Raw genomic sequence first — 18,270 nt, 5'->3', positions numbered from 1 at the left:
TTGGTAACTTGGTATCCGAGCAACACTGATTGGCATAGCCTTTGGGAGCTTTTCCTGATGCAGTAAGCATGTTGGTATTTTCACCGCAGTACTGCTTTATTTTCCTATCATAAATTGTTGAATCACAAAGTACCATTTTTATCCTTCATGAAATGTGTCATGAGAATCTTGTCTATTTATTTGCTTCATTTTACTGCTACACAGCACATTTATTACCAAAGATCAAACATCCCACTACTAATTGCCAAGTTATCAAATTAACATCATTTCAGCTGATTTTTACCTTTTAACTTATGCCACAAACAGTAAATTACTGTGGAAGCCTAAAGAACACATATTGGAAATCAGACCCTGGATTGTAAGCCTTGTTGCATTTGATCTTACCTTGGATTTCTGTTAAATACATTAGCCAACACATGTCATGATCACAAACAGAGGTTTAGCACTGTGATATTTTTGACAACATTATACATGGCCTACCTGGGTTTGTAGAGTGACAACCTTTCTGCTAGCATAAAATATCCTCACTCTTAGATGGTTCCCAGATGCCTTTGTATGTGTTGGCTATTGCTCCTGAGACATTGGGAATCATTCCAACGCCTAACAAACCATTCTGACCCGCCAGTTCTGTGCCTGGGATGTTAAAAAGCAAATATAATGAGTCTGGCAAGTGCAGCGGCAACCCGGATTATAAATTCCAACTATTATCATCAGTGCAAATTTGAAGGGTGTCATGGAATGCCAGGGCACCTTGACCACAAGAGATAGTTTATGAATTCTAGGTTTACAATTCTTAGCTTGCAACTCCTGTGGAATCAGGGAGCATTGTTGCTTTTCCTGGCTCCATGTTGGTGTTGTTTTAAAAGCATATATGTTTCAAATCATTTCTGTCATTGCCAGTTGCCAGGGCAGATGTTGGGGAGTGGTTGGGGGTGTGGTGGGGAGGGTGTAGGGCCAGTGGATGGTGTGGTGGTGTTGGGGTGTTGGTGGATGGTGGTGTTGGGGGGTTGGTGGTGTTGGGGGATTGGGGGTGTGGGGGATTGTGGTGTGGGAGGATGGGGGTGTGGGGGAGGGGGTGTGGGGGATAATAGTGTGGGTGGTGTGGGGTTGATGGTGTAGGGGATGGTGGGTTGGAGAATGGGTGTGTGGGGGTTGGTGGTGTGGGGGTTGGGGGTGTGTGGGATAGTGGTATGGGTGGTGTGGAGGTTGAGGGGTTGGGGGTGTGGGGGATGGGGGTGTGTGGGTTGGGGGTGTGGGGGATGGGGGTGTGTGGGATAGTGGGATGGGGGAATGGGTGTGTGGGTGTTGGTGGTGTGGGGGATGGGGGGCTGGGGATGTGGGAGATGGGGTGTGGGGGTGGTGTGGGGGATGGGGGCTTGGAGGTATGGGGGAATGGGGGGTTGGGGGTGTGGAGGATGGGGGTGTGAGGATGGGGGATTGGGGGTGTGGGGGATGGGGATTGGGGGTATGGGGAGTGGGGGGTTGGGGGTGTGGGGGATGGGGGTGTGTGGGATTGTGGTGTGGGTGGTGTGGGGGATGGGGGGTTGGGGGATGGGGAGTTGAGTGTGTGGGTGGTGTGGGGGATGGGGGTTGAGGGTGTGTGGGATAGTGGTGTGGGTGATGTGGGAGATGGGGGATTGGGGGTGTGGGGAATGGGGTTTGGGGGTGTGGGGGATGGTGGGTTGGGGGAATGGGTGTGTGGGGGTTGGTGGTGTGGAGGTTGGGTGTGTGTGGGATAGTGGGATCGGGGAATGGGTGTGTGGGGCTTGGTGGTGTGGGGGATGGGAGGCTGGGGGTGTGGGGGATGGGGTGTGGGGGTGGTGTGGGGGATGGGGGCTTGGAAGTGTGGGGGATGGGGGGTTGGGGGTATGGGGGATGGGGGCGTGAGGATGGGGGATTGGGGGTGTGGGGGATGGGGGATTTGGGGATGGGGTGTTGGGGGTGTGGGGGATGGGGTTGTATGGGATAGTGGTGTGGGTGGTGTGGGGGATTGGGGGTTGGGGGATGGGGGTGTGTGGGATAATGGTATGGGTGGTGTGGGGAATGGGGTGTTGGAGGATGGGGGGATGGGGGTGTGTGAGATAGTGGTGTGAGTGGTGTGAGGGTTGGGGGTTGGAGGTGTGGTGGGTTGGGGGTGTGGGGGTTGGGGCTGTGGGGGTGGTGTAGGTTGTTGAAGAATCATGAGCAGGGTGGGCCCCAGCCCTTGTCCAACTGATCAGTCACTAATTTCAAAGGATCCTCTAATAGGTGTTAGGCCTCTAATTTACATATTCAAGGAGCCTAACACCCTGATGCAGCGAATTTAACAAAGGACCAGTGTCTGCCTGGTTGGCCATAGGTCATCCTGAACAATTACTATAAAGCATCCTTTTTATCCTCAAAAGATGGGTACAAGTTATACCAGTTTTACCTTATCCACTGAAAATATGATTCATAGACTGGAAGCATTTTGCAATTCATGAAGACTTCACATGCAGTAGGTAAAAACCAATGAGAAATCAAAAATGTCCTCTCAGGATATATTTCTGAAAATGATTTTCTTTTTTTTATTTATTCATGGGATGTGGGCTTCACTGGCTGGGCCAGCATTTATTGCCCATTGCTAATCGCCCTAGAGAAAGTGGTGGTGAGCTGCCTTCTTGAACCGCTGCAATCCATGTGGTGTAGGTACATCCACAATGCTGTTAGGGAGGGAGTTCCAGGATCTTGACCTGTGAAGGATATCCATTTGAAGAAATATTTAATATAGAAGTGTTTAAATATAAGTTTGATTTGTATGCACTTGTTTATAGTCATGTTAGAATTTTGTTATTGATTGTTATCCCTGTCATCAACATGCTCATGATTGATTAATCTGGTCTGCTGACTGGCTATCCTGATTCTTAAGAGTGCAGTTAAGTGACCCTTCTTGTCTTTTTTCTTTCTAGCTGTGAAGTATAGGACCTGAACCCATACTTAACCTTCCACCTGGCCTCACCTATCAGGAGAATAATTGTGAAGGTATTACAAGCAGACAAAAGAGAAACTTAAAATGAACAGCCCCTTTAGTCATTCGGGAAATATTTTCAGTGATGTGGAAAACCCACACCTAGCAAATCTCGCTAGCCTTGTGACCAAAGGAGCTTTCTCCTACAACAACAGCACTATAAATTGTCTGTTTTTTTTGCATTTCTCTTTTGTGTTTATGATTGCTTTTGGCATTATTTACTGACAAGAATGCTGTTGCTATATTAGAGAGAGAAGAAAAGGTTTCGCCTTTAACTGCCATTTCTGTAGGTGAGGTTAGAAGTATAGAAATCAATTTATCATAGTGTAAAGCGACATAATGTAACTGTAGGTGACACCATAATGCGGCTGTTTTATCTCAACTGTCAAAGCTTTGTCAGATAGTTGTATATCACATCTGATCCAAGTACTGTATTCTTGATTAGAAAGTACTTGAATGTTGGTGGGTTATCTATCAACTGCACGTTACACTTCATCTGGCTGGGAAAGAAGTTGGAGTTGTATTAACCATTTAAGCGTTCTCGGGTTATATTTTTAATAGTGATTCATGAAAGGAACTTATAATTGAATCAGTTCATCAGCTTGAAGGTATAACAGTTCACAGCTCAGGATACCTGTGTGGTTTGGGAGCTCAAGTCCTTGTTGGTATATGTATGGCAAGACATGTGGATTTGTGGGAAAAGTCCAGGTGGAATGTCTAGCAGATACGGTTTCACCCGAGGAAGGGGGCAGTATATGAACTAAGATTTTGCACATATCAGCCAGACTTTTTCGCTCAGCACCTGAACATACAATAGCACGCGATGACGTCGGTGAGAGTCCTGATGTCATCACATGCTTGTGCGATATTTCGCTCGGTAGTCACATGCAGGAGCTGCCCCTGCCATTAATTAAGAGGCCAGTTAAGGCCATTAAAAAGTCAATTGACATCAATTTTTCATTGTCCGTGCGATTTCACGTCCGTCGCACAGGCAAAACAGGCAGGCGGACGGCTGACAATTTCACAAACCTCATCCATGGGCAGGATAAAAAGGTTCAGCAGCTTTGCCAATGTGAGTAGTGAGGAGTTTGGTAGATAGTTTGCTCTTGGTGGCTTATTGGTATATGGCAGCTTCATCTCTGTTCAGGGCTTCATTCTTACCATTTCCAGGCTTCATTTCAGGACTTACTGGTGTTTGCAAGGCCCGTGGAGGATTCAGACCATGTGGACCCTTCCAGGTATCAGAAAGCCCTCTATTACCCTGGTAATGGGGATTGTGGCCTCCACTGCTGGCACCTCTTCTGAGGAGAAACAGAGGGGCGGAAGGGAGAGGAGGCCAGGTGTCCCAGTGCAGCTTCTAGAGGAGGGACCTGTGGGAGGAGAGGCACAGGCACAAGGGGCGCAGGGCCAGCAGGAAGTCCAAGGTGGAAGGGGCTGCAGAAGACACCACTATCCTGCTGCCAGGGTTTATAGGCGGCGATGCAGCTACCTCAACATGTCTGAGGTGCAATGTCGAAGTAGGCTCCGCCTCTCAAGGAAGACCACAACCTCCATCTGTCAGCGGATTGGACCTGAGATCAGCTCCGAATGTGTGATTTTTCTTTCTACCAGAGCAGGGCAACAAAAAATTAATTTAAACTTTGAATGCTCCTCTCCACAGAAAGCTTTAGTAGAAGGTGAAATATTTATACGATCTGAAGAGAACCCAGAGAATGACACCCCATGTCAGTGGCTCTGAAGGTCACAGTGGCCCTCAACTCCTATGCCTCCCGTTCTTTCTAGGGTTCAGTGGGGGATCGGAGTGGAGTCTCCCAATCAGCTGTCCAAAGTTGCATCAAGCTGGTGACAGAAGCTCTGTTCAGGCGGGTACTGACCTTTATTCTTTACTGTACGGACAAAGCCGGCCAGGCTGAGCGAGCCAGAGGCTTTTCAGCGATTGCTGGGTTCCCCCGCATCCAGGGTGCAATTGACCGTACACATGTGGCCATTAAGGTGCTAGCGAGTCAGCCGGGTGCCTTCGTCAACAGGAAGGGATTCCACTCCATGAACGTACAGATAGTGTGTGACCACAAGATGCAAATTCTGCAAGTCTGTGCAAGGTTCCCAGGCAGTTCCCATGATACATACATCCTGAGACACTCCCAAGTGCTGAGGCTCTTCAGTGCTCCTGCCTGACTGGATAGGTGGCTGCTGGGTGACAAGGGCTGTCTGTTGAAGAGGTGGCTCATGATGCCTCTCCACCACCCAAGAACAGGGGCAGAGAAGTGTTACAATACAAGTCATACCTCCATAAGTGGGGTGGTAGAGAGGGCCATAGGTCTTCTGAAGATGCACTTCTGATGCCTGGACCGTTCAGGGGATGCCCTACAATACCCTGCAGAACGGGTGTCACTGATAGTGGTTGCATGCTGCAGTCTCCACAATCTGGCACTGTCAACAGGGGACCCACTGGAGGAAGAGGATCTTGATGCAGCTGCACAGGCCACAGAGTCCAGTAGTGAGTCAGAAGAGGAGCACAGTGAGGAGAACACTAGGCTGCCAAAGATCTGCTCCCACCTCATGCCAGGGCTGCCGCCTCCATCCCAGATGTTTGAAATGACCCTTTCATTTGCACCCAAAGTCCACTCAATGTCTGTGCAATAAAATATCCAGCCACTCAGGTCCAGCATTACAGACTGGCGTACCCTGCACCAGAAAGAAAAAGGATGAAGCATAGTCAGGCCGTCAGAACCAAAGCAAATTTCATGTTATTGTCACATTGAAATGATAATGACACTACCATTATTGGTGTTGATGTCCACACCAGCAGACATATAAACCAAACATAAATGAACTGAAAATCACCCGTGAACAGTCCCCCTTGTGCTCATGATGCCTTAAATTTACATTTCCGAGCGCTATGTCTTGGTGCCCCCCCACCCCACCCCCTCGCTGGCACTGATATTGGAGACAGCCTGCTGACTCTGCTGTCCTGTTGGCCTTGGTGACCTTGAAGGTCATCCTCTAACCAGTGGAGCCTGTGCCATCCTCGCCAAGGAAGGGGCTGCCAGTGCCACGCCTGGCATCTCCCCAGTCGCCACAGCCTCATCAGATGTCACGGTCACTGGCAGAGGGACGGAGAGGCGGAGGAGCTGCACCCTGAGAGGATCACCCAGAAACAACAAGCAGCTTGTGCGCCAATATGAGGTCGCTCTGGACCTCCCTGTTCACCATTGATGGACGGGCACCTAGCTGGGTTATTGGGTGCCTCATCCATCTCCTACACTGGCACTGACCACCTGAGGACATTGCCTGTGTGAGTGCTTGCAGGGCCAAGCAGAACCCTAGGAACCCCTGATTCTGTCCCTGGAGCTGCCTCTCCTTGAGAGTCACCACTCTCTCAATGGAGGAGGCAGTGCGCTCGGCCTTGAAGGTCAATGGAGTGCTCATGCTCCCCATAGACTCCTCTGCAACAGAGACCATGGCACGCAGACCCTCATGGGTCTCCGCCAGATCCTCCCGGACATCTTGCTGAACATCCAGCATCTGCCGCCTAATGGACGACTCCAGAGGCTCATCATCAGCCTTCAACTGAGCATCGTCCTGGTCCCCAGCAGTCCTCCGACTGCCGGCTCCCTGGACACACTCTGCCTCCGCCTGCATCTCAAGTGAGTGTGAAGTGCCCTCACCAATGTGCACGGATATTCTCACCGCCAATCTAATGCTCACTGAGGTGCTGGTATCTGCGCTGGTGCCTGGTTCAGAGAGCGGATGTGACGCGGGTGCAAATGAAGCCTGGTGGTCCTCTGGTATCAGGGGTGGCCCTTCAGGGTCCATAGAGCAAGTGCGTACTGGTGAATCTCAAAGGGAGAACAAGGACATGTCATTAGTTAAAGTCATCACATTGTCACTGTGCATACCAGGCACCCTGGTGAAACAATGGAGATCTGCATCACGGTGCCATCGTCTTTCAAAGATCAACGGGGACTCCAGGTTTGAGGCTCCCATCAATGAAGAGACTACACTAGATTGGTTGCACAATCTGAAACTCTCACCTCTGTGCACTGTGCTCTTACCTTGGTCTGGCACCCTCACCTCTCCATGCCCGGTTGTGGAGTGTGCCGGTTGTCCAGCTCAAGGGCTTCCTGCTCTTACCTGGTGAGCAGCAGCAGGTTGGGCAAGCCTCTGCCTGTCCATGACCTCTCCAATTGGTTATGGATTGTCTTCCCCTGAAAGAACAGAGGAGCATTGATTAGTCAACTCTCTACCTGCAGCGCCATTGCAGCCTGGCCAACCCCAGCTAAGGAACACCTTGAGGGCACACCTGAGCCATGGCCCTCAAACCACAAGGCCCTCAGTCCAAACAGCCAGGGCACACCCCCTTGGCCAGCTCCGGTGTCATTGACAGTTGGCACTCAGACTCTAGTGTCCCTGAGGTCCATGGGGGGTGGGGGGGATGGGGATGGCCACACCTTAACACTTCTGCGTACTGGCCCATGCCAACATAGTACTCACCCTTTCTGAGCGCAGCAGGTCATTGATCCACTTCCGGCACTGCACCCATGTGCAGCGCACTACGTCATGGCTGCTAACCAGCGCTGCAACATCCTCCCATGCCCTCTTTGTGAGGTGCGGTGACCTCCTCCTCCCATCTCTGGGGACAAGGGAGTCCTTCCTGGCAGCCGCCTCCTCCAGGAGGACCGTGAGATACTCATCCAAAAAGTGGGGGAGGGGACCCAAATGCCCACCCGACCTGCCCTCCTGCCTGCCATGCCCAGCCACCCTCCACTCCATCACTCGAATGTTGAAGATGCAGAGGAGACATTCTTCTGTGACAGCTTTTTTCCAGGGGCTGCCTGGGCCGTTTTTAAACCAGCCGCCCGGTCACCATTGGGCCCGGCGGCCGATAGGAGCTTGCCCAGCCCACCCCTTCCCAACCGTTTAGGAGCCATGTTTCACACTGGGCGGGCCTTAATTGGCCCATCAGCTTGAAACCACGATCGGGGCCAATCACAGACGAGTGGGCTGTTTCCCGGCCGCTCTCAGGCCTGCCACCCGTGCCCGCCCACCAACCTCAAAATTCTGCCCATAGAATAATTGGAACACCCTCTTCTCAGCCGTGAGCCTGTCTGTGAACACGGCAGCTCGCGCTATTCAGTTAACACAAAGCAGGAAGTGCACACAGGATGTGCACTGCACTGCACAACAGACAGTATCTTCCACTCACACATTTACCGACTTGGGCCTTTCTGACAGGCTATGTGGTTATAGCCTTCTTGTTCTGTGAGGATCTGAATGGGGTGGGAGGGGGGGAAGAGGAATTTGACAGTTAAACACTCTAGTCTTTTGCCCCTCTGGTGAAACTAGACCAGATTTCATAACATGGTTAAAAACAATTGCGTCAGAGGGGAGTAGAATTTGCGTTCAGAAAATATAACAAAATTCATCCTGTTACACTTCCATGTAACGATAGCCCCTCCCTGAGTCTTTGGAGAGGATTCTTCATTTGACCTTTCGCCCCATTGGCCACTATTTTCCAAGGTTCAGAATAGGACAGCATGTACAAAATTAAAGTGCGGAATCATCCCAGATTTGCACTCAGTGCAATAGTGGGCGGGTAAACCGACGTTTTTACCTGCCGGCTACGATAGTGGGTTTTCACGCCATATCGTCCAAAAAACCCGCCACGTTATTTACGCATTCCTGAGAAACTTGCCGTTTCCATGGCGGGTGGGCTCCAATTCGCCCGCCATGCCATCACCTCGCCACTTCATCACACCAGGCACCATATTTAAAGTACAGCCGCACTCACTGCTTCCAGCCCAGGGCTGCAGCAAAGAAGACATGGCCCCGAAAAGCAAGAAGACTGCAGCCCTCAAGTGCCCTTTGGATGCTGTGGAGGCCGCTGTGATGTCCTCTACCAGTGTTCTGGCCGCTGGAGGGACAGCTACATTCCCACTCTGGCTTGGTAGGCAATGGCAGTGGGGATCAGTGACAATGCTGCACAGAAGAGGTTGGCCATCTAATGCAGATAGAGGATTAATGATCTCATCCATGCAGCTAGGATATGGTAACCACCTCCTCACTCTAAACTCACACACTCAAGCCCATCACACATTCACTGTCATCTCACTCACTCCCAGCTCAAGGGACATCATCACCCATTCTCGCACACATACCCTCACATCTCCATCTGGCCTCATCTCCTCTCGAGACTGCCTCATCAGCCCTCACCATCTTGAGGCCACTTGCACAGATCAACATATGCCCCCCACACACACCCTGGGATCCCCTCCTTCCCCAGTATGACCCTGGTCTTGTAGCCTCTTCCCTTGCCTGAGGCCACTTCTCCCCCTTCCCCAAGCAATCCATAGCCCTGCAGCCATTGAAAAGCCACCCACATATGGCTGACCTGGTAGGTAGAGACCTGCCGTGATCCCCCCTTAAAAGTGTTGTGGTGCTGTCTGTGAAGCCTGGTGCTGATGACTGTGAGTGCTGCCTGAAGCAAGGTGGGCAAACAAAGCTTGAAGTCCCAAGCGAAATGCAGCCCACCAAGTGCACGTCAATTATGTGCTGTTGTGAAACACGTTGGCGTGTTTTCCCTCAACGTGGGCGGACAATCCAGCGCGAGGGGGGTTCGGTAGGGGGACAATTCCGGCAGGTTGGCATAATAATGATATGCTGATGTATAAAATGTGGTTCGTGACGTCTGATGGTGGAGAACACAGCCCACCGTCGGCAGGGTGAACGGACAATTGCGAATGGGTTTCACGCCGTTGTGAAACCAATCGCAACATATTGCCTGCTCATGCCACCAAACATGCCCGACGCTGGCAGGCATGGAAAATCCTGGCCAAAGACTACACAATTACCTGAACATCTCTTGTGAATCTCTTTTTCAAACGAATTACACCTGTGGAAAATATTAATGTGCTATCATTTTGCTGTGGTTAAGGTGGCATAAATGTAGCATGAAAAAAGAAATTACTGTGTCAAAGGGAAATGTTAACTATGTATTTTTATTGACATTTTATGTTTATTTTTTGTAATTTTATTTGTATCTGTAACTGTACTGACATCTCTGTAGTTGCCACAGTAAGGACTATTCTGCCCTTCAATGTTCTGTCCCTTCTGTGAAGGAGCATCACACTTTCCAGTTAGTACCACCTTACAACTGCACCTCCCCCATGGGCATAACTTGGGTGTTATGACACGACAGATGTTGTGTGCCAGGCAGATCAAATCCACGAGGGAAACTTCATCAGGCGGTCACAATTTTGCAAATTTTTTTTTATTTTGAGATGCGTGCCCTGAATTCAGTAGTAATAAGTCCAACCAGACTAAAGAGATTTTTTAGAAAACTAAATTAAACCTTTATTAGCAAAAGAAAAGATTTCAAGCACATACATATGTCTACAAATTACTACTATAGTATCTCCTCAAACCCCTAATTAATTTGGCTTCCAGTTACACCCCTGTTAAGGCAACAGTAAGAAGCAAATAGATTTTAAAAAGGTCCAGGCAAGTCACCACAATACCCTGGACAGTAGAATTCAAAGTGGCTTTTCCCAGCTTCTGTTTCTGTAGACAGCAGCTTAATGCACAAATACTGGAGGCTTTTCGCACTTCTGATAGATCTTACAGTGCCTTCCCTGACTCATGGCCTCATTTCCCTTTATACATTTTTCTTCCTTTTAATGCAAATTCCATTGTTTCCATATGTTTTTGGAACTTTACTTTTCTCATAATATAAATCACTGCATGGTGCTAATATTTCAGTAACCTTTGGGAAAAATAAACACACTGCTTGGCCTAGCTTCTCTGACTAGGTGTAACACCCTAGCATCTCTTTGAAATTCAAACTATCCTGATTTATCTAAAAATGCAAATCTTCCTCGCCTCACATTCTAAAACTTTAGCCATGTTTATGTATTTAGCATTTCAAACCCAGCTTCTTTTGATGAGTCAAAGCCTCCAGACCAGCTGTCTCCAATTCATTTAAATCACACACACACACACATACACACATTATCCAAACCCCTCCATTAACCTACTTTTACAATAAATCACAATAATATTATGAGAATTATTATACTTTCATGACATAGGTCATGAGCTAAGCAGTGCAGGACAAATTGCAACTGTCCCCTCGCTTTATATTACCGAATGTCAGAGCACTAATGCTCAGCATCACTCAATAAATTTAGTTAGGCCCTATTTAGGACTTCCCTGAGCAGGCAGTCAGGCAATGTGTCTGGGTAATTGGGGTGGAGCAAACCGGAAGTGCTCACTGATTTCAGCATTTTCCTTCCACTGTGGCGTTTACAAGGATGAAAGTGAAGTCCAGACACTTTCATATACTTTAAAGCAAGGAAGCAACATTTCCATCCTTAGTCACCTTAGCCACTCAGCCGCCTCATCATAAATTGTTTATCAGAGTAAGGTGACCGTTCTTGTGTTTTTGAGGCTTACTTAGTTGTTTTTTCCTTCTTGTTGTTGTTACTTGCTTTTCACAGTGTGTGGGGTCTGGGTAAAAGCCTTCAAGTGGGAGGGATTTAGGAAAATAAAAATACTAATATATCTAGGCAGTTTACAGCTTTTCTAATTAACGTAAAAGTATACCTAACTAGAGAGACCATTCCCTTAGGAGCAGGATTCACTTCCCTTGGGCATATTCCACTAGTTTTAGATCATGGCTGACCTCTGTTTCAACCTCATTTATCCAACTTTGTTCCATATTCTTACTCTTAACTTCTACCAATCTATCTATCAATCTCAGTCCTGAAAATGCTGTGGGAAAAAAGTACTTCTGATTTCATTCATTAAAAGCAAAGCTTAAATGACAATTTTACGCACTTATTCAGGATCCACCACCAGAGGAAATAGTTCATGTGTATCAACCACATTAAATTACTTCATCATTTTAAATACCTTGATCAGGCCACCTTCTAAACTAAAGGGAAGACAAGCCAAATGTATGCAACCTGTCCACATAATTTAACGTTTCAAGTCCTGGTATTATGGTGAATCTGCGCTATTCTCCCTCCAAAATCAATACAAATATCCCTCGTAGTTAGACACTCTTTGCCCTGTTGAAGGGCCCAGCATTAGAGGGGGGTGCTGCAGAAAGCCACCACCCTGCCATTTTTCCAGTTCCCTGCACACCCCCTCTGCCATGACCCCCACACTGTGATCTCCATCCTGCCCTCACTCGCCTTTGTGCTGGCGTCCCTCAGCGATCCTGAGCCTCTGGTGGGTGCTTTGCCAGCACCTGTGGTGCCACTCTTGGTGGTGTTGAAGAGCAATGGAGTGCTGCTGGTTTCTGACCGACCGGCAGCCTTCGGCAGGTGGGACCTCCATCACTGGGTTCCTGAATCCTGGGGAAGGTTAACAGTGGCTACTTAAATGCCTAAGGGGCACGTAATGCCATCAGGCCACTCCATGGAACTGATGGGGGTTCCCCGCTGGTTCTACGATTGGTGGACGAGACCCCTGTTGGGCCAATTAAATCCTGTCCAGTCTATCCCTTTGTAACTTCCCAGTCCTATCAACACAACTTACTGTGCCTCCTAAACTAGTATCATTTGCAAATTTGGATATACAACCCTCTGTGCCTTCATTCACATCATTAATATGAAGATATTAATGATGTGGATTAATATCACATTAAGCTAAGGGTCCTGTACCGATCCCTGGGAAACATTGCCTGATACACCCTGTCAATCAGAGAACCCTTTAACCCTACTTCCTATCTTTACCTCCCAAACAATTACCAACCAATATCACAAGGTTACCCCCAATTCCATGCCCTCTCATTTTTACTCAGAACCTGTCGTGCGGAATTTTATCAGATGCCTTCTGGAAGTCCAAATAGAGAATATTCATAAATAATCTGATATCTGCCATGCTTGTGACTTGTGTTCCACACATTTCCTCAACAGAAATATCGTCCTCGGTGTTAATTCAGTTAAGGGTTTTAAAATGGGAGCGGGCATTTGGCATTCTGAATTTAGGGCTCATTTTTCGCGGGGCGGAGGATGGAGAATTTCACTTTCATTTTCCCTTGATCTTGTGCAATCAGAATGATACAATTTGATTTCAAACAGAAAGGTGTCTTTGGCATTAGTTAACACATTTGCCTGGCTGCGAGTGCAAATCAGTAATCCATGAAAAAGAAAAGAACTGCATGGTTTATGTTAAAAATTTGTACAAGCAAAGTTCCTTCAGAAAGGGATTTTGCTTTTTTAAAAAAAAGAATTGAAGGCACAGGCGGGTTGACATAACACCTCCTGACCCCATTGCACCCTATATATCTCATAGTCTCTTTTTTTTGTTTGATTGTGGTTGTTGCTGACCTTGGGCACAAGCAGAGTTCTGAGAAAAGCTTCACACAAACTTCCCCTGCGCTCAGGTTTACTTATTCCTGATACCACTTTTCAGATTAGAGTGAAAAAGCTGTTAAACAGTCACAGTGGCATTGCAGGTCTGTAAAATTACTGATTAACTCCACCACATTTTTAAAAAAAAAACAATAAAATTGACATATTTTGTGAAATGCTTCAAAATGTATTTGTTCTCGGCTGGTAAGACTGTGAAATAATGAATTGAATAATTTGCCTCAAAACTTTATTCATTATGTTGGAATAACCATTGTAAAATTGAAACTGAAACATTAATATGTGTTTGGTTGTGAAATCTGGCAAAATCTACTAAAATTATGTCAAATTGTTTATTAAGGTAAGTCCTAAGGTTCAATTTGACATTTACCTGTAAGCATTCTTTAAGTACTTAAATAGTCATCACAGATTTTTTTTCCCTCATTTCATCCATTAATTTCTCTTGGTTGTAAGCAATGTTATTTTGCTTAAACATTGGGCTACTTTCCAGTTTTTTTTTACCAAGGTTTATTTATTTAAAAGGTCTATTCATTTAAAAGAACATTGACAACCTCTTGAACATATAAAATAATGTGAACATGCCATATGCTGCAACATGCTAGTGAAAGATGAGCAACTTACCAAGGCTCCTTCTTAGCAACAACTTCCAAACTCGTGACCTCTACCACCTAGGACAGGTGCAGCAGATGCATGGGAATATCACAAGTTCCCTCCAAGTTACATACCATCCTGACTTGGGACTATATCGCTTTTCCTTCACTGTCACTGGTACGAAATCTGGAACTCCCTTCCTAAAAATACTATGGGTGTTCCTACACCACATGGACTGCAAAGTTTCAAGAAGGCACCACACCACCACCTTGTCAAGGGCAATTAGGGATGGGCAATAAATGCAGCCTTAGCCAGTGATGCCCAAATCCCATGAGCAAGAAAAAAATTCAGACATTCAAAACATTTAAAATTGATAAGGATAAGTATTGGATAGGCTTTCTTAAAGTTGATACGGCACCATGACCAGATGGGATGCATCCAAGGAGACTGAGGGAAGTGAGTGGAAATTGGAAAGCGGCACTGACCATAATTTTCCAGTCTTCCTTAGACTCAGAGGTGGTGTCAGAGTATTCAAAATTTTGAGTAAAATGGAGTTTAGTCTGTTAAAAGTATAGTAATGAATAGTCAGCATGGATTTCAAATGGAAAATCTTCCCAAAACAAACTCGTTGGCCAGAATTTTACATCCCGCAGGTAGGTGTGTACCCGACCCGAACGGGTGTAAAATCACGTGAGATGATGTCGGGTGAGCATCCCGATGTAATCACACACTCGTGCGATATTTCGCTCGGGGAGTGTATGCAAAAGTCAGAAGAGCACCACTGACAATTAAGTGGGCAATTAAGCTCATTAAGAGCCCAATTGTAAGCGATTTTTCTTGCCCCATCCAACCTTACACTTGTCGGATGGGCCAATCGGCCAGGCGGGCTTTACGTTTTTGATGAAACCTCATCCAAGGGCAGGTGAAATCTCCATTAGGAAATAAAATAAACAGAAACATCTGGGGACTGTTTTTTTTAATGAGATCTGCTTTCAGGTGCTTGATTGTGTTGCATGGACACTTTTTTGCAGCATTTTTGTGCTTCTTTTATTATTTGGAGGCCTGCAGGTCCCTGAGACATCTGTCTGCCTTCAGGGAGCTCAGTGGAAGAGCTCACCAGCACCCGCGGTGATGTCGGTGCCTGCCATCCTCTCGGCCCAACCAGCAGTGCTGAGCCTTTCTCAGAGCACATTTCACACTGGCCGTTAAATGGCCAGCCAGTGTGAAATTGCAGTCGGGGAATGGTTCCCCGCCAATCACACACACCCGACAAGTGCAAAATTCAGACCGTTAAATTATTTGAAGAGGTAACAGGAAGAGTAGATAAGGGTAACATAGTAGATGTAATTTATTTAGATTTTCTAAAGATCTTCAATGAAGTATCACATAATAGACTAATGAATAAGGTTAGAGCCTATCGAGTCAGGGACAAGTAACCAGAGTGGATTGCTGGCTGGCTGCAAGACAGAAAGCTGAGAGTAGGGGTAAAGGGTTAGTATTCAGAGTGGCAGAAGGTAGGAAATGGGGTCCCACAGGATCAGTGTTAGGACTGCTGATGATCACAGTTTATATTAACAATTTAGGCCTTGAAATAAAAAAGCACAATTGATAAATTTGTGGATGACACAAAATTAAGTGGGGTAGTCAATATTGAGGATGACTACAACAAATTACAAGACAACGACAATAAATCTTCAGAATGAGCATATAATTGGCAAATGAATTTCAACATAGATAAGTGTGAGGTGTTGCATTTTGGTAAGAAAAATAAGGGAGTCATGTATTACATGGAAAATAAAAACTTAAATGGGGTGAAGGAGCAGAGGCATCAGTGAGCATATGTACATAAATCACCAAGTAGCAATGCAAGCTAATGAGGCGACATAAACAAACCAAGCACTAGGTTTTTTTTTAAGAGGGATAGATTTGAAAAATAGTGTAGTTATGCTCAACGTGAATCAAACGTTGGTTGGACCACTCTTGGAGTAATGAATTATAAAGAGGCACTGGAGAGAATACAATACAGATCTACAAGGATGATGCCAGAATTGCAAAGTTTTGCCTATCAGGAAAGGATGAACAAGCTGGGTGTCTTTCTGTTGAAAAGAGAAGGCTGAGAGGCCATTAAAATTTGGAAAGGTTTTGATAGTATCAATACTGTTTCCACTTGTGGGAAGGAGCAAAATATAAGATAATCATCAAGAAATCAGATAAGGAATTTAAAAGAAACCTCTTTAGGGAATGGTGAGCATGTGTAACTTGCTAAAAGAAGGAAAAGCTGATGCAAATAGTACAGGTGCATTTAAAAGGAGGTTAGGTAAGCATTCGAGGGAGAATAGAATGGAAGGTTAGAGTTAGCTGAAAAGGATGGGAAGAGGCTCAATTAAAGCAGCAAGCACTGGTTAGGCTAATGAACTGTTTATGTGCTGTATGTTCTATGCGGTGGTAGCAGTGTGATATAGTTCACTCAAGTTGCTGTGGCAATGTGCACTTTTACATGCATGTTGTGGTCTGGAGCTATAGTTAGTGACGGTAGAGGCTGACCAAGAATCTCCCCCGGTCTTAGCACCTGCCATTGTCATTGTTGGAAGGTTTTGCAGGTTGATGCTCAACCTGTTCAGCTCCATATAGAACACACCTCCCTTGGCCATTGAATCTTGGGATGCAACTCAAACCCAAGAGCTTCTGGCTCAGAGGCAGGGGCCTACTCAATACACCACATGACCTCACATTTTATGTAATTCTATCTAATTTTACGTAAATCCAAAAACCAGGAACCCTGGATAATACTGGTGGTTTTATTGACTAAGAACAGCCACGTCCTGTAGTTCAATCACAGAGGCAACATGGTACCAAATGATTTGAACACCAATGATATCAACTTGTTAGATGGAAGTATCACAGCTTGTGAATATTAGAATGCATTTGCTATTGAAGACCTCTCCTAAATTAAAAATATCGGACATTGACAACTGCTGTGTAGCTGTGAGAAGGTATTGGGCTTTGTTTTTTATTTGACCAAAGCAGAGTTGCTTGGTCAAATTTGGTATCCTTTGCAATCCAGTCAATTCAGTGACTGGACTTTACCAAGTTATCTCTACATATAGTTAATTGGTTAGTCCTGTGACTTTTTAATAAGTTGAGTTGATGACACTTAAATTGTAGTGAGCCTAAGCTGAGTGTTGCAGATGCCAATTTAAACTGCTGTAAACATTGCAGCCAGGATGGGAGAATGCTAAGAACTTTTATAAATGTTTGAAAGTTCGCACAGCTGATTTAACATAGAATCCATTAACGGCACTAAAATAACACAGCTGAACACCTTTGAGTCACGTACAGCCATGCAGGTTAAACAATGCAATTAAAGAGTTCACAAGGCCTCATCTTGCACATTTGAACTAATGTAGTGAATCCTACCCCCCCGTCCCCATTGCAATTCCCAACCCCCAGTTCAATCGCCCTCCCTGACATTTCAATATTTTATCAGAATAATTTGGACTCTCCTGTGCTTATACAACATTAAATGTTGAAGTGTGCTTTTTTACCTTATAAGCGTTGTTTTTAAGTTAATTTGGAGGCATCAAGGCAGGCTAATTCACCGTGAGGCAATGCTCTGATCATCCTTGAGAGAGGAGTTGGGAGAAATGACTTTAAAAACTGAGATCCAATGTAAGTTTGACTATTACTATAGAGGGAGATCAGCTGGTGTTTGTGGCTGAAGTGAAACTAGGTAGGGCAATATTTTTTTCTAAGTAGTATAGATATGGTACAGAAAAAGAGCTGTCCAATTGTCATCATATAAGGGCTGAGTAGCGTAGGTGACCATGGCCTTCCAAACTTTCAGATCATAGCAACAATGGATAACCTCACTTCTGGAGTTCTGCTTATGCCAGACCTTAATGTTGTCTGAGTCCACCTGCAGCTCTTGGACATCATACTGAACCATTAGCTGTTGACACATATGGTGCCAACTCCATTCACGCTACTAAGAATTGCTTGCACTGACAACATTTGACTACGGAAAAGGGAAACAAGAGGTGGTATCCTGTTGCATTCCTCATGTGTGTTTGAAGGGAACATAAACCCTCTTCCCAGTGGAACCTCCACCTGGCACCAGCCAGCCCTTGTCCTCCAAGGCTGTGGCTCCTCTGCCTTCACCACCGTAGAGTCCGCTGGATCCACCATTGGCCATCGCTTGTAACTCTGAGCACGAGGCCCTTCCTGGTACTACCAGCTGGGCCAGTCGGACCTGTCCAGTATGTGACAAAAATAAATGTAGGTGGTATTGGGCAGCAGCACACTGATGCAGAGGTTGGT

At 46.2% G+C, this 18,270-nt stretch overlaps 1 non-coding gene across 1 annotated transcript; it reads right to left on the bottom strand.

The window, feature by feature from the left end:
- Positions 1-4,587: 4,587 nt before the first annotated feature.
- LOC121277568 lies at positions 4,588-4,700 on the bottom strand. The gene has a single exon (XR_005942928.1). It is a non-coding gene; the product is annotated as a U5 spliceosomal RNA (small nuclear RNA).
- Between the last annotated feature and the right edge of the window lie 13,570 nt (positions 4,701-18,270).

Source organism: Carcharodon carcharias, chromosome 4 (assembly GCF_017639515.1).
Source record: "Carcharodon carcharias isolate sCarCar2 chromosome 4, sCarCar2.pri, whole genome shotgun sequence".
NCBI lineage: Eukaryota > Metazoa > Chordata > Chondrichthyes > Lamniformes > Lamnidae > Carcharodon > Carcharodon carcharias.
The sequence above is the reverse complement of the archived record's forward strand: the minus strand, read 5'-3'. Positions and strand labels throughout refer to the sequence as shown.